The following is a 17,463-nucleotide window of genomic DNA, read 5'->3' as shown; positions in this document are numbered from 1 at the left end:
AGAAGCCAACATGGGAAGCTAAGCTTGACTTATACAAAATAAGCGTATCCTTTATTTAAAAAAAAAGACTGTATAATACTATATGACGAAGGTAACCGAAAGATTGTAAGATGAGGTGTATATTCATCTGGAGCCTCAACGCGGTTCCAAGGATAGTGGTTAAAGCAAACATTGAAGCGTTCCTGATACTTATGAAATGGTAAAGAAAAAAAAAATATATATATACATATAAAATAAAAAAATACGTTTCAAAAATGCTGATAAGATACGCTGGTAGTATATTGCGCGTAAAAAATCGTCGCCCCAAATGATGGAGCCTACTTTCGGAAGGACATTTAGTACATTTTGACAATTCGTTTGTTTATCTTATTAATAGATTTACTGCTTCGCTACCTTTCCGTTTAAGCCTTTGGAAATTCTTAATAACCTAAAGCCATACCTATTACCTGAGTTGATCTACACCGCGAATCGACGCTCAGAGCCTTAAACGAATTTTCTACAGATAGATAAATACAAACAATATAATTCGGGGGCAGATATATCGACAGCCGCAGTTAACACATTGTTTAAGGGTGAATGTCATCATTATCAAATAACTGGTTTTTTTGCAAAGTATGGCCACGACCCTATAATATTCGATATCGTTTACGCGGTGTAAATCTCAAAAATAGACAAGTGGTTTTATCACTATCCGAACTACCAGTACGTTTCAAATATGCTACGCTGTTATTTTGATTTATTTATAGTAACTCTCGGCCGAATCTACGGTCGAAACGGCCAAAGGAAGTCTATTCAGGCCTAGGAACAGACAGCTACGTAAACTACTGATGTAGATAAATGCGAAAAGGTTTCTACCTTTATTTGAGCGCAAAATAATTGCAAGCTAAACTCTACGCGATTATACTTCAGTGGACAACGGTTGTGTTTCGCCACATAGGAAAAGATATCTTCCCTCATAAGTAGTATCTGAAAAAGTGAAGGTTGACTTTGTTATTTGCGGCCAGAGCTCACAGTTTCAAAAGCACCCATTTTCGATTTATAGGAAGCTTCTTTGTTCACACCAATAAGTGCAGTACTTACGTGGCGTTCGTGGCACTCGAAATAGTGGGTCTTTTTTGGCCGAACTTGTGCTGGGTCCGAACTCAATGTCACTTCGTAGCGAGCCACACCCAGTGGTTTCAAGCTTCAGACTCTATGCCCTAATGGCTTCAGCCTCAAACACAACCAGCTAACTGATTGAAAAAAGGATGCCGTTAGCTGGAAAGCCAAACAAATAGCCTATTTTCTGTTCGGACTAATCTAACATCTAGAATCTTTGCTCGTCCTTCAATCCACCAATCTATCTCTGTCCACACAGACAAACTAATCCGTGCACCGCCACTTCGACGCATCAGCCGCCGCAAAAGAAGGCAGACTGCGATTTGGGCGAGCAGACCCCTTAAACCTAATCGTTGTAGCAAGCGCCACCCTCGACAGACTTATTGCATGGCCTTCAGCGAGTCTATTCCAGTCGCTCCATAAGCCAAAATAATAACTAAGGCTAATACAGATTGTCTGGTCCTTAGACGTCTTGACTGTCTCGAAAAGCCTCTCAGATCGTCCCTGCTAAACGGACTACGGCTTCGCTCCACCGAGTAGCAGCGTCTTTTCCACAATAGGAAGCAGATTCAACTCAGAAGTAGACGAGTCGTTATCCGAATGCTTTGTTCGTCGCCAGCTTCAGGTTATAACAAACAGAAAATTGTCACAATCGATTCTCTAATACAGATCTAATGGACATGGAATCGTTGTGGCCCACCTGTAATGGGAGAATCTTTTACTGGTAACAAAAATACGTGTACTTGCAAAAATAATCTTCAATAATTTTTTTTTTCAAAATCACTTTGATATTCCTTGATGTAACAGAGCTGCTCCTTGTGTTGTTCTCCTTCGGATTCGTATGGAAACACCTACAGTCTAACAGTTGATTAGCGACCCCCCTGCCCCACTTCAAAGTGGAACTACCCGCCGCGTTACCTGTTCGATATAATAACTTGGCCCAGAATCGAAACTGCAATAGCCCATTGTTACCATTAACCCCCATAGCTATTTGCTAATCTGCCCAACGATCTAACTAGTAGACGCTTTTTAACGCAACATTTGTCGTGCTCGATTTTCATGGGTATCGTAAAATAGAATCTAGAAACAAAGTCAAAATTCATACTGACGACAACAAAACTCTAGCGGATTGAATTCTGGTCATAATAGCGTAAAAGGTCGGCGCTCCTATTCAACTCATGGATATGTGCGCGTTTTCTTAGCTAGAACCCTGTCGGTTTTTTCAGTGTGGTTCCTCACACAATGAGCGCACATTAGAGGTTCCTAGCGCTGAATAATAGGCTCAGTATACATAGTGTCACTGCATTGTAGGCCCAAAGGTGTACACCCAGCCCGCGCCCTTTGTGTATTGGCAGTAACTGTAGTACAGGCGTGTCATTGTGCATCGAGCTCTGTATACATCGTGTGCAATTGTGCCTCTCTAACAACAGTGCATGAAACACTAAGAATCGGTAAAGAATAGGCACAAACCAGCCATCGTTATGGCTGAATGTGTACGATACTTACAATGCCGTCCCTTGAATTTGCCCGAGGACGCTCCTGATCTTCAGCTCGGATCGCACCACTGGTGCCACACTGATAACAATCTAATTGTAATATAAACAGAGTTACTTAGTCGGACTAAATGGTCATCAAGAACATGATCATAATGGCACCATTATGCAACGGTAGTGATAATTAACACGTGGACGTAGGACACCGCTGTTATGTGAATACAGAGAGTACTGAGCAAAAATGTCTGCGACGACTCCTTACAACTTCTTCAGTAACATATTAGAGGGTAAAACATCGCTGGTTGAGTCTTCTGGTGCTTATCTTTACAACTTCTTTTTCCAGTTAGAAGTTGCTTTTAAAAGAGATGCTTTCATTAAATGTACCCCATAAAATAACAATTTTTTCAAGCAAGAAATACAGCTCCGTAAATTTGTTAATGTCCGTAGGCTTGCCAGTAGACATTGACAGAGTGTCGCTTCTTGCTGGTGGTAGGAAAATGCATCAAGCCATATATATATATATATATATATATTTATCCGCCGAATTAGAGTAGTCTAACAAGAATAGGCTGCACATTATTCCTGGCAGGACAAGAGCGGTCTTGGAAACTTCATAAAAATTGACGACGCATGCCGACAGGACAGCTCGTTTCGAAGTGACCAACCTGTTCACATTGGGATCGATAGGAGCACGTACCGAAAAAAAAAAACCCACTACAATAATAATAAGCTCAACGAGCTAAAGAAACTAAGGCAGCCCAAAAACCAATTTAAATAAGTATATTAATGGTATATTGAAACGCTGGTCTACTTATTTTACATTATTATATAATGTGCTATATAACAGTGCTAACAATGCAGGTAAAATTTTCCATTGGCTTTTTAACAGTCGCAAGGGGGAACGATAGCGAAACAAATATTACATGTTACGAAATCATATCATCTCACTAATATGTGTCGTAGGCGAGCAGTGTGCTTAAACTTCAATGAAAATAGACTCTGACAAGTTGCCGTATTCGAATCTGCAACTTATTGAACTTGGCATTCGAGTGTTATTACCTCCTAACTGGTTGAAACCCCATTTTCATTTTGCAGTCGGTTGCTGTATGCGTCACAGGTTCGTCTCACAGATGAAAGTTAGTTACTAGAAAAGTACTATATTTTCTGATAGATGCAAACCTTCGCCAGCAAACGAGTATCGAAAATTTCTAGGGAGTAGAGATGATACTTTGCTTGTATCTTGCCTGGTGCAATATGCTTATACTAGCCCATTTTCCCATTGGCCGAATTTTTATTGATTCTCTGCTTTGATGCATAGGCGCGTAAGCTTCTCCGTGTCTTTACGCAGCCTCTCCAATAGCCTCTTAAATCGATTTACAATATTTGCATTTCTTCCATTCGCTGTATATGAGAAGCTGGCAGGTACCTACCTACCTGTCCAGTCGAGCAAAGGACCACCCCGAAGCTGACTGGGGTCTATTGAAGTTCTTTGGGGCGTCCGTCTTGGGCTCATTTTGCGACAATGACGGCGGCATAATGTCACTCCTTCCAGTGAGTAATGTCCAAGCGGATAAAAAGATAAGTGTATTTTTCGCTTAACGTATACGTTACAATCATTGCTATTGTATGCCGTTTGAAAACGCGATATTGGGGTCACTAGACAAAGATTCGAATTACTTTTATTAGACAAGTTTCAACTGTATGACGATAGATGCCATAGAAATCTTGTCTTACCTCAACACCTAGGCGCCAACAGGTATCCTTATTTACCAGAAATCTTAGGGAACTTTTCGAACTTACTCCTGTCCATCCGTCGGACAGAAGCCATGTATAGGCTAATAAAACTTATTCATCGAACGATACTCCATAGGAGTTACAGTTGGGTGTCGCCGTAGCCTCCCGGCTGCTTATAGCCGTATCTTTGTCATGTCAGTTTTATCCAACCCTTCATTGTGTTTCTGGGTCAGCAAGGCTGGGCTTCAAATTCTCTCGCAGCGTCGGTTCGCATAGCTCACATTCTGCCGTTTGCGCTGACAGGTCGATTCTTAGCCACAGCATGAGGTGCGCATAGGCCCCGTCCCTCACAGTCTTCTATCGTATCGTCTCATGTCTAAATTCATTTTGGCAATTAGAAACTGCTGGCGATGAGTCGAAGAAGAATCGAAGTCCATATCAGAACTATTTGAGGAATTCGCCGACGCTGCTGCCGCCACCAAACTTCAGATCGGCTCCTTTCTGACTGAAGCCATCTTCGGTTGAGACAGTTAGCTTGCTGTACGCCTGGCGACGATATGCTGTAAAGCGTGGGCTGTGGAACAAACATGCACCCAGGCGCTGACATTGGACTGAACTGCCACGCTAGCTTTGTGTTCCCAAGCGGCGTTAATATTGTCGCGACAAGCTCAGCTTCCATCATCACGCTCGATCTCCTCAAGCATGATCGACCAACTTTGACCCTCTGTCCTCGGCTCTGTCGTCATTAGTAAATCGCGTTGAGTTGTCGATAAGCCAATACAGCCGCTGCGGTTAAAATAGCAATAAATAACCGATAGTTGAACACTATATACAGCCCATCGTCATGGGCCCTTCAGCTATCGACGGGACCTGACAAAATTTTCGAAAAAAAAAAAAACAAATTAAGTATCGTATGCTTATCCTGAATCAAACGTATTTTCTATTTCTAACGTTAGAAATTGCTATTCAGGTGCTATATTTCTATGGCCTATAGGACCACACTCGTAACCAAGAAACGTTCAGTACGCGATCGATCGTCGAGTCGAACCTTATAACTGAAAAAGGAGATCACTCGAAAGCGTCCCCTATGAGCAATAATTTGGACATTTTATTCGAGTTAGCTCCCCACTGGCGCCATGCAAGTCGGTAGAGATTTGCCGTCACTACTATTGAGAGAGACGATGTGTTTCATCATTTTTAAGATGAGGAAATACGCCGAACATCAATAGTAATATCATTTTTTCAGCAATAGATAAGCTCAAAGAGCGGCACTCAAAACGTCGCCTATATAATCTATGTTTGGTTTGTCACGATCTGGACTTCACGAACGAACGGATTCGTGCAAGTTACACATATATGTGCCATTCAATATAACAATGACACCGCCAACAATTCCTAGTTGTTGGAAGTCATTGCAAGAACGGGGTTTCGTCTGATTCCACTGGCCGTACAAGACGTAGACATAGGAAGCTGGGCTCGTACGCTTTCTCAATTCTGTAATGACTGCAGACAAGGCAGCTTGAGTAAGGTGCGAGTACAGGCGCTGGCAGCGTGTGTTCGATGTTCGATTCGATGGTCTCTCGAATTGGTGCGCTGATGCGGACGTCGCCAGCGGACGTCTCTCTGTCTGGCTGCCCGGGTCAGAGCCAGGATGGCGACTGCGGTGGTGGTGATGGCGGTGCTGCCGGCAGCGGTAGCTGTGGTCCTAGTGAAAAGCAACGAGAAGATATCGAACCAAAACAATGAAGCTGAACTCACGCAGTCAACTCGGCAATGAATGAACTTCACAGAAGCCAAACCAGATAGGTCCCGCTCCGTCTGCCACGAGAGACGGACCCCTGCAAGGCCTAGGCCAGCAACGATCTGCAATACACTAAAATAAAGATAGCGAGAGAGATACTAGAGACGCAGATAGAAGAGCATTCTCGTAGTAGACAGATCTCGTACTGTAGAATCCACAGACATACGAGGTCGCAGTCAGAGTCAGGGACCCTTAGCGGACCTAGACGCAAGGTTCTTTCTTTTCGCATCCTACGCTAGTAACAACAATCGAGGTGATACGCTCCGCATGGCTACATAAATAGATCTGTCTCTCATACTAATATGGAATGGCTACTGCAGTAACAGCAGCCGTCGCAGCCGACGTGCTGGAACGCGACTCGCTCAGTTACTTCTAGCCTGTCTGAAGAGCCTGCGAAGACCCCCAACAAGACCACCTTAGTGAAGAAGCGGAGCTTAACTGTGGAGCGAGGGTTTGATTCTTCGAAAGCTATGTTAATATTTGGACTGGACTCCCGCTGGGCCAATTAGGTGTGAAGAAGACCTACAGAAAAGCGAAGACGAAACAAACCAAAGTAAAACAACCAACAGAAACCCCGAGCGGCTGAACGATGCGGTATGGCGATTGGCCAATGCTAGCCTTTGCGTATGAGACGCCACGATACTAGCCTGCGGACCACGTCTCGCAGGCAAGCTTATTTGTACCTGAAAGAGTAAACCTATATGAGCATGTTGGATAGAATTGACCCCTTTGACTGTTCTAGTCCCAGCTAGGTTAAACGGCCAGTCATCAAAGAGGTTTAGAGGCGTTAGCCTAGCAAGTAACACAGTGAGCAATTTGAGTCGTTCTTGCTCACGCCGAGTTCAACGAAGAAACGCCGTTTATGGAGGGTGACAGAAGTGGCTAGAGGAATACTCAAATTCACACTGGGTGGGCGGTGAACATGGGCGGGAGTGGGCGTAGAAACGGAGACATTACGAGACGTCACGAGAGTGGACATGGAAAGAAGACTTTAGAGATTATTATTTGTAAGTAAAGTGTCATCAATATAGCTGTCGGTGTAGTCGATTGACGTCAGCATATCAAGAAGTGTATATCATGAAACATTTCGCCTATACGTCTGTGTCTTTTTCCTTTCGTTTTAAGGAAACGAACGTTGAGGTACACTAAGTCCTGAAACGTAACCTGATTTTTTATCGCTCTTTATATATGTTCAATCCAAAAAGTACACACACAGACGTCTTTCGGACACTTGCTGCTGGTCGAATTTATTGCAGAAAAGCCAGGCAATAATCATTGAAAAGACGATCCATTCGAACTGGGTAAAAAGGCAAAGACTTTGGTATCGTTGACAAGTGATAGTAACTATTATAATCAATGAGCGAAGATCAACTTTGTCGCGCACATTGCTTTCAATATGATATTCGTAATCAACATCCGTTACTGGCTTTACGTACGTTGATCTTCAACACAGAAATTTCGTACAATTTTAGCTAGCCTCAAACAGGCGCCATGCTAGATAATCCAAACAGCTTCATGTAATTGTTATCTTTCTAGTTTACAGAAACCTGATGCAATGATATTGTAACTTATAGTTAAGAAAAAACAAACCTGTAAAGTTTTCAGATTTAGTAACAAGTCAAATTTATGTCAGTTCAAGCCTTATCTATCGAAACGCACGAACATGGGCATTCGATCCCGCCGGACCACTTCAAAGGGGTCTAGACGATCTCGTCAAGGAGCTCTAGGGAATAGTGAAGTTAATCTTGATTTTCTCTAGACACTGCCGGGCGATTTGTGTGCACAGCTCTAGCCAACTCGGATCCCAGTCCTTTGCAAAAGACGAAGTCATTCTGGCGTTGTCACGGATCGCGCCTTCATAGAGTATGGGATAGAGAGAAAAGCGCGAACCTCTCTTGCAGGCACCCAGTTGAAAGGGGCTTGTCGGCGTACGCAAGGAACTCTACAATGCCGTCTTCGAGGACGCCGCGCTAACATCACAATAATACAAAGCAAACGAGATATTGCTAGCGTTGATCTATGGCGTCTATGGTGGTCTCTAGCGTTGTTACAACAATGAGCAACGAGACTAAGGTGTGACGATTCATCGGATTACTTCTCGGGGGCGGGTGAAGGTGGAGAGTGTAGGTCGTGATCTCTGCAGTTCACGAACCACGTCCGAAAGTCCTGCAGCAGGACGCATCTCAGAGTGACGCCGTCGGATCGTCAACTTGCCGACGATGTAAATACAAGCCCACCGAAACCCAAGAAAACTAGTTTTTTTTTATGACCTGTACTATGCAAAAGGCAAATACGAATCTGTACGATTATGATCAAAGAACGAACTATGACAAAACACGCGAAGCGTTTAAGGAATTGGCTTAAACACATTTTTATAAAAAGCTGTTAAGTTTTTTGTTTACGATGTTACCGAATAGGAGAACAGAGCTTCGTAAGCGGTTATATCAGATACACCCTATCATCCTGGATTGCTGCCAAGTCTAATGAAGATTCTATAATATCGATTTTATTGTTAGACATGAACTTCAATTCTCCCTAGGTGTATTAAATTTATCGAGGAAATGTTTTTCATCCGCTTCACAAATTTTGCAGAAAAACGTAGTTGGACGTAGCAACACTTATGCACTGCTATTTATATAGGTACCGCCATTCATAAGCTAACGCTTTGTGCTTGCCCTTTTATGCTGCCTACAAGCAATGATATCTACATTTCTAGAACGTATGCTTTGAATCTGATCACTTCGAATCAGACTGCATGCTCGCGTATAGGTGCGTTTTTTGCTTATAGCTTTTTCCCCTTTTCCCTTAAACCTAACCCGTTGTTAAGGCTTACGTCGATCTACCACTACGGTCGCCGTCGATCGTTGGTCGACGGAAAGTTTTAGCGTATTTGTATCATTAGCATAAATAGCCGTAATCAACATAATCATCGTCGCCGCGTTATTTGGCCGTATCCGTCAATCTCACTCGATTAGGTGATATGGCACCGTCCCCTGTGGGCCATAACAGACGCGCGTATATACTTCACCATGGACAACGGTGCTGTCGTCGACAACGACGGATCGTTTCCGCTACTGTCTACGAATACGTAATATTTATCGTTTAGCGAAGTTTAGTAGCCAAATAGACGCTATGTATAAGTGAAATCGCAAGCGACGAAAAGAGAGAGAAACACGTAAAATTAGTCTGACGTTGCCGCAGTGCGTTTCCCCAGTGCGTTCGTAGTTTGATACTGACTATTGGGTTTGCGAGGAGTCACTGTAGGACAGATTCCCGAGTAACAATCCAATGATAACGTAGGATATTACGTATTATACATACGCGAGAAGAGACTAGAAGCTCGGTGATCCCTAAGCAACCGCTGAAACGTAACAGCCAATACATTTAGGGGGCAAATATAAGCACAGAAGCTGAACACTTTCCATTGACCCAAGCATTGAACTTTGCAAATATTGGAAAAGACACATATTAGGGTGTCTGAACTGTAGCGCGACACAACAGCTCCATATATTATAGTTTGAAAGAAACCGCCAAAACCGATCTATTGTTATTATAGACACGTACTTAGGTGGAACTTACTAGTATTACTGGAAAGCAGATTTAATATACTTCCAACAACTGCCATTGCTGGCTAGTACAGTGTACCATATAAATATCTGCTTGCTTTAAATTGTTCAGACAGCAATAAGTTATATTTTCTACTCGTTGTTCGACGTATTATTTTCTGCTCTGTCCAATATCTTCAACCTGTAAACGTTCTGAAATTGCGTCCCGGATTCATTATAAGCTCCATATAGTAGTGACAGATAGGATATCCGCTTATCTAGTCGACATAGGCGTAATATACCCAATGCTGTTGGCAAATTCGTGGCCGTCCGCTGTTCAATCCAGCCAATATCAAACTTCGTTCTTCTTTTATTGGCAAGTTTTATTTAAGAAAACCCTAATTGCCTAACAACGTATGAATGTTATTACGTACATATAAGCGCAGTGGTAAAAAAATCACTCTATTCCGAGTCACGCTGTTAGATGCTGACAGCAGTTCATCTTCCATAGTCCATCAGCCGATAAAGGACAGGACTGATCACAAGTACATGATAGAGATAAAGCAATCCTTACTTTTGACAGCTGGAAAAACTGCTCATTTTAGAGTTGTTCAGGGTTCGCCGCACTTTTCCAGGCCAATCTCGAGTGGTCACTGCGACTGAAATCTGAAAACATCTGCGACTGAAGAGGTCCTACAGCTTCGCGCAGTGCTATGTTTCTAGTTCCACCGTTGCTGTGCTTACTTTTCAGACGTTCCTGCTGCTGTTACTGCTTTATATTGGTCTTCGACGTTTCGTCCCGAAGAAAAAACGTTGTACGTAATCGCTCATCTACACGAAACCGCTCCCGCCCAACAAAGCATTGAGTGTGCTCGTCTCAGCAGAACGCTGCCATATCGTCATCACGGCAAGAAGCACAATTTCTATAATATGTGTTACATATACACACACGTACATGGGCTGTTATTTTAAAAAGACGACGTCGTACATGCCACTCCAGAGACGCAGCCAGCGTCTCTCCCTTCTATTGTCGTTGCTATTAATAATCGTTGCCGGTTTCGTAACCACAGAGTCAGATCCATTACGTTTTCGACTACCGAAGTTGTAAATGATAGTCACGTCCTGTTCGCTACGTTACCCCCTGTGCCCCAGAGGGACATGATACGTTGTACGGGTATCGTTCGAGAATCAAGCTTATGGACGGTCGTGTTTATTGTTTATTTATTTGGTTTGTTTAAGCTCGAGCTTTAATATCGCGTTGCTGCCGCTACTTCTGCTGACGTTCACACGCTCAACTGAACTGAACCCCGACCCAGCGGTTGTCAATAACAGCAAAAGTAGTGGCAGCAGAAACATTTCAGCTCCACCACCAGTTAGATCGTAAATCAAAACGCTGATGTTACGCCACCACCGCTGCTGCGGCTGTTGCTGCGGTCCGTGCTGAGAATCACAGCAGCACGAACGCCAAGATAGCCAGAGTATCATCTCTAAGGTCAAATGGCTTGACTGCCGCAGCTGCTACGTGGGGTGCTGCCCATGTGTCATCGAGAAGCCAACTCTCATTGGGGACAGAAGCTGTCCACCGCATTGAAATGCCGTATAGTCGTTTCGAACTGATAAAGTAAATGAATAAATGTGCGTTTCGCGGTGTAAAAAAATAGAAATAACACACCAGACGTGCACTGACTGGGTGGTATCAGCCACGCGGTCATGTAGAATGAATTGATGGAGCGCTGTGCGAGATCATTTGCTGGGATTCGTATGTATTATACAATACTTGTGTAAAGCTGGCACTCTGAAAGGCGGACGGTAGAGAGAAACGAGTCTTGTACGATGCCCCTCGTCTTCGTCTGCCCACGCTACCCCCTGGTGTGTAATGCACAATATCTAAATAACTCGCAACACACGTGCTATCAATCTGAGAATTCAATTACTGTTTGAATTGATGGTTTCATTGATCTAAGTGGCACCTGCTCGTACTTCTTATATTCGAGCCATTAATGCCAGATTTGGAAAAGGTTAAAAGCTTTTGTGTGATTTATAAGCGCTCTGTTTCGAACTGCTTCGTGCACTCGGACTATCGCGATTGATCTGCAGGTTCTGCGGAGTAACTACTGAGGTTTGTCTAGTACGAACGATTCCGATCTTCCGCCACACGAGGTCCTGCCTGTTCACTTATGAGATTGCGCACCTCGATCAAGATTAACCGACCAAAAGAGATTCTAAATGTCTCAGCGACTTGAGAAGTCGAGGGCAGGTCCTCATAGAACTATCAGCCGCGGCAAATCGCAGGTCCCAGCTGGACTGATCGCCTACTTCTTCGATATCATCAACGCCATCATCACCTCTCTCTTTTCTATCACATATCTTCGTGCCTCATTCAAACGGACTAATGCATTTTCAACAAATATGATATAAAATATCGCAGTATGTACGTGCGTTTTTTTTTCAGGACAGCGTCTCCGTTTCCTTTGCAATAATCTATGTTAAACTTTAAATGTAACTTTTTTGCGATGGATACATAGAGCGATTGATTGACTGATTGCAAAGCGATTCAGTAACGGCTTTCTCCTACCTGTGTTTGAACAGCCAACAACTTACACATACAGAACAATCATAAGGTGCAGATTAGAACGAATTTTGCCCCAGCCATGTGCAGGTTAGGACCCTTCTACCTGCCCGGACTATTGCCTTAGATCTACCACGACTTCGTCCTATCGATTTCGGTTGCTTTGTTGTATTACTTTCGTGTTATAGATACAGAAATGACTTTGTGTGTATATACACAACACAGTCTAAACACACACGCCCAAATGCGCGTATTCCGTTGTCTGTTGCCCCAGTTCTGTCCCAGGCATATGTTCACTTACGTATGTATCATACGAGAGACGGTGAAAAGTACTCTTCACTTTTTCTGCCGGTGGGCGGTTGATAAAGCGACAAGCAAGATTAATGAATTCCATTACCAACGATAAACTATCGACCTGCAGAATGTGCGAACATTGTTGACGACGATGCGGACTCGGAACGGCAAACGTGTTCAGAGATACGATATGGCATAGGTTAAATGCGTTTTGCCCCAGCCCAGGTCGAAATGGGTAGCTGATCCAAAATATCGGTATCTATCGGCTCTTTGAATTCCCGCGGGGACTCAGAAGGGGAACGCAAGAGCAGCTAATCGATCTCATATAGGGTGAGCTAGGACTGGGGCAAGACGGTCACAATATTAGAAACCAAGATAAAAAAAAAAAGAAAAACTAATAATAACGGTAGGTTACATACAATAGATACAATAAAAGCTGAACAATGTTTGTCGCTGGCTAAAAACGTAAACGATGTATTGTGTATTATAGGTTCCCATTATACCTTTCATTTTTGTGTACTTTTCCGTAGTTACTACCAATAGCAACTTGAAGAATGCAAGAAGGCATTTCGAATCTAATTCATCTGGCGCTCAATGAGGATGTGATTGTCGCCTGTAATAACATTTTGTCTAAGTTCTAGCTTTATGTATGCAACGAGTCAATGACCGGACATAGGTAAAAGTACTTCGAGGCAATGAAAAACACCTTTTACTTAATGCGAATAGCCGCTACGGCCTGATGAGTCGCAGATTTGCCTATAATTTGAAGAAGATTGAGGTTTATCATCAAATTGAAAATCTACAGTTACTCAAGTAACTCTATGATGATATTGAATTTACGGTGCTGATAATTAAGGCTCGTCCATCTAACACGATGGTTTTCGGTAAAATGTATCCCTTTTTTTTTTTTTTTTTTTTTTTGCTGTTCTCAAGTACATATTACTCAACAGTTTTATACACATACGCCAATACAGATGTGAAACAGAGAGGAAAACTAGGTTGCGTCATTTTTGAAGCACATTCAAGTGAAACAAATTAGATACAAAAAGTTTATTGTTAATTACCAGAAAACTTCGCTAATAACCAGATAAGTTACGTTAGATAGATAGAATAGTACGCCGATAAAACAGATTTCTATTACCGTACACAATGTACGTTGCTGTTGTTGTTGGTGGAACGTGGATAAACGAACAATACGTAGTATCCATCTCAATAATCGCCATTTACCCAGGTACCCAACGATGACGCTTTTTGACTCGCTGAGAGACCTTCAGCAGAGCTTCCCAGGAGGTCTCAACGACCCCATCATGAGCTTTACGACTTTTCTGGTTGAGAGAAATACAAGGCGTCGGCTGAAGAGAACAAGGAAATAACCAAATTCAGTAACAGATTACTTCTATTGAAGGTCGCAGTATTTTTGCTGTAGGGATAATGCCGACTACTAAGAATCAGTCTGCCGGGGTTGTTAGTCACTGGCAGGAACGACTTCCGTTCATCACATCAGTTGATAAACCTTCCTGTCCTAAAACAGTCCTGGAACTAACAGCGATTCCGTCCGAAATGACGACAACATATATCTATTTTCGTCGGAGAACTATTTATATGAATCATACTAAGCTAGCAATCACGCATTAATTCAGTAATCATAGCAAGCAACAACAAGTAACGTTCATAGCACATAGATGCGTAAACCTTTTGAAACCAACCTTGAAAAAAAAAAAAAATTTGCTAGGGTAATAGCTTGTCAGTACCTACAAAGCTACCTAAAATTTCAATGAGCAAAAATCTCATCTGCCATTTGTTTTCGAGTAACGCACAGCATAGACAGACGCTGTAAAAAACGCTCGTACCCTCTTTTACCCCATCGCCAATCCTTTACTGAAATGATCAGGGGCTGTTAAGGGCAATCGACATTGACGCTTATGGAAATTATTCCTAGCCAATTGTTTATTAACGCCAAGTGCTTTGCCAGCAGTAAAAAAGAAAAGACGTTTACCATCCCTTAAAGTATATCTTTAGCTACTCGTTTGCTCATTATGTTCGCAGCTATCCCTATTAGATTCACGTTTCCTACGAGCTCTAAAGCTATGCTTAGTTATATTGTTGAAAAGGTATCGATTATGCCCGCCGAACAGCAACTGGCCATATTGGAAAGTTCTATAATTTTACATTCGTATCATTTTCGGTACTTCATTGCTTTGGTAACGATCATGGCGAAGGCCAATGAAGCATCACTATATCATCCTACACTCTCAGTCGCCCCCTATTTTGAGAAATAAAAAATTGAACGGCAGATCTCGGCCATCCGAACAGCCAACGGGTAAGTATATCAACGTCCCTCTTGAAGCTCTAGCCCTTTTAAATGTTTTTTTTTTTTGTTCGTGATCTATTGGCTCTACACCGCCCAACGCTACGGTAGCGAAGCTGTGCACTGCGACGCATCAGGCCTGGCTCTTGGCGGACGCTCGGGACGAAAATCCCTCCTTCGGTCTTTCGGCTTCAGCTAAAATCTTTCCATGACGCTGTTGTCTGTATCCACGATTTCGTAGCGTCACCGTAGGGAAAGCAGCACGTCGCGATGCTGTCTGTTGTACTTTGACTTCAGTGAGTTGAAGTTCCGACGCTGTTCTCGCCGGCGCCGTTCGCCGTGATTGTTGCTTAGCGACAACAGCAGCAGCAGCAGTAGCTAATCTGGTAGCAGCGGGGTTTTCAACAAGGACTGTTGCGTAGAGAGTCAGCGCGTCATTCTCCGACAGTAGTAGCGGCTGCCGTCGATTCGAATCTAGCCAGGTCGGCTGTCGCACAGCCATCAGCTCCCGGGCGACTTCACTCTCATGTCGTAGTCATCGGCGTCGTTGTCGTCTGCCATGGCGGCTGGTGACGGCGGATTCCGGCGTCAGGGTTTCGGTTCGAAAACGGGTGCCAATTTAGATGTAGCGAAGATAACGAAGACCTATCGACATCTGATAACGTTGATGACACACACACACACACACACACACACACACACTACACCAAGATCGGCTGTTGCTGTTGCCATCCAGATGGAACACTATGAATTCTACCGAAGGCACATGCAGTATACTCGCTTAGATATGACTGTGTCTCACAAGAGTTGCCACGGCACGGTATAATAGGGCTCGCGGCCGTTTGAGCAGAAGCAACGTTGGAACGGAGGCGTACACACGGAACGTATAGAGAGAAACGTAACGTACAATCTATATACGTACATAAGCACTTTTACAAGCATCTCCATAGAGGTCACTGTGCGACGCTTAGCTGCGAAGGAACCCCGGCCGCGAATAAAAATAAATGAACGTAAATAACAAGAAGTTTAGGTGAAAAAAAAAAAAAAAAGTATTAAGCCTTAAGGAAACTAAGGCACCGTAAGGTTTTTTTTGCTTTACAGCAACCATGGACCCGTCGAGACGACAATATAAACCTGCCCGTGTTCCCAAGACATTTATTTTTTTCTGTCCTTTCCGTGATTTTTAATCACACACATTCGTCGATGTGAGCCGAAGCGATATTTTGTCAACGTATTGAATCTAAGGTATACAAACAAAGGACGAAGATTTTTTAAACAACACGACTTTTTCTTGCTATGTATAATATATTATAACTATGACTGAAGTGGATATTTTTACCGTTATATTTATTGTATTTAACGTAGGAGGTCTTCTTCATCAGAAACAAATCAGGACAGTGTTTGAATTCGCATGAAAATGAGGTTTCATGCGCATGTGGTGGTCATACTTCTAGTAGGACATGACTGTAAATGTTCTAAAATTTACATATTCCCATGAGCGTTCTCGTCACCGTGGATCGTGAATTTCTAACGATAATAAACAGAATATGATATATTTTTGATGTTATTTTTATGTAATGGCGTTAATCCGATATGAACTGCCAAAATGAAGGTTGTATTATACATTTGTCGTTCCTCCAGAATGTTCCTGAAGAACAAATCGTATCCAGTTTAGGCCATTTCGTTTTAAGCTGAAAATAGCTCGATGGTGCCTCGATAGGCCTGAGTTTCACGCAAGACTGTGCTTAGTAGAACGTTTTTCCTTTCCAACAATTGCAGATTGATTGTAAAAAGAGTGATGTAGGACGATTCCTACAAGGTCAGTTCATTACGCAACAATCTGCAAGAGGTAAACTGCAAGCAATTAGACGGGAGGCTCCATTGTCGGAACTATTAAGGATGTGGGTAGGTTTTCTGAAACAGCCAATTCAACACTATCGTATTATTTATTTTGTGTTAATCAAATTAAACAATCGATCTGCATTGACCTGTCTGTTTCGACATGCGGTAGGCAGACGTCTTTAAAACGGTCAAAATATACTGGTAGCAGTATCTCATCTTTGCGGTCTCGATAAACGCAAATGAAGATGCTTGCGTATCGCTTGGCATTATCGTATCATCTAGTGGTAAGCTATTACGTACTTTATGTCTGGGTGTTAAGCCGACCCACCTCATTAGAAAAAAGTTAGCCGCGCTATAATAAGCGCACGATGGATCTACTTGTTTAATGTCAGAAACTGACGATATCACTACAACTTCGTTACTATTATCTGATCTACAGGTATTGCTCATCAATGCTGAAACCGGCCATTGTCAACAGCGTCTTCCAGACCTCGACATCCATCGTTCCGTTGGCATTTCACGCAAAGCTTTCTTCGGATCTGAACAATTGCGCCGGCCATTTTTTCGTGATCTACAACAGTAACCGGTGCGGCCAGTTTTTTCCGTGAGCGAGCAACACTTTTACGTACAAACAGAAAATCGCGATTCGCCGAAGTGCTGACAACTGTTTAATTCGAAGATAAAAACAATTCATTTATACTCCTTACTTATTTCAGTTTTGTCGAAATACAAACAAATTTTTAGCTCCTTTACAATATGTTCAACTACCTAAAAAACAC

General features: G+C 42.8%; 1 long non-coding RNA gene across 5 annotated transcripts in view; it reads right to left on the bottom strand.

The window, feature by feature from the left end:
- The window catches only part of LOC111269483 (uncharacterized), a 71,062-nt gene that overhangs the window by 33,597 nt on the left and 20,002 nt on the right, over positions 1-17,463 (bottom strand). The window contains exon 3 of one of the 5 annotated variants that reach the window (XR_002685791.1): positions 4,260-5,195. The exons of 1 other annotated variant lie outside the window; for it this stretch is intronic. This is a non-coding gene — a long non-coding RNA (uncharacterized LOC111269483). Of the gene's footprint in view, positions 1-4,259; positions 5,196-13,437; positions 15,409-16,047; positions 16,683-17,463 lie in introns of those variants that run through there. 3 more of the 5 variants (XR_002685788.2, XR_002685792.2, XR_002685789.1) reach the window with 3 other exon arrangements.

This window comes from Varroa jacobsoni, unplaced genomic scaffold (genome assembly GCF_002532875.2).
Source record: "Varroa jacobsoni isolate VJ856 unplaced genomic scaffold, vjacob_1.0 scaffold_1388, whole genome shotgun sequence".
In the NCBI taxonomy this organism is placed as follows: domain Eukaryota; kingdom Metazoa; phylum Arthropoda; class Arachnida; order Mesostigmata; family Varroidae; genus Varroa; species Varroa jacobsoni.
This window is presented reverse-complemented; position numbering and strand designations above follow the sequence as displayed.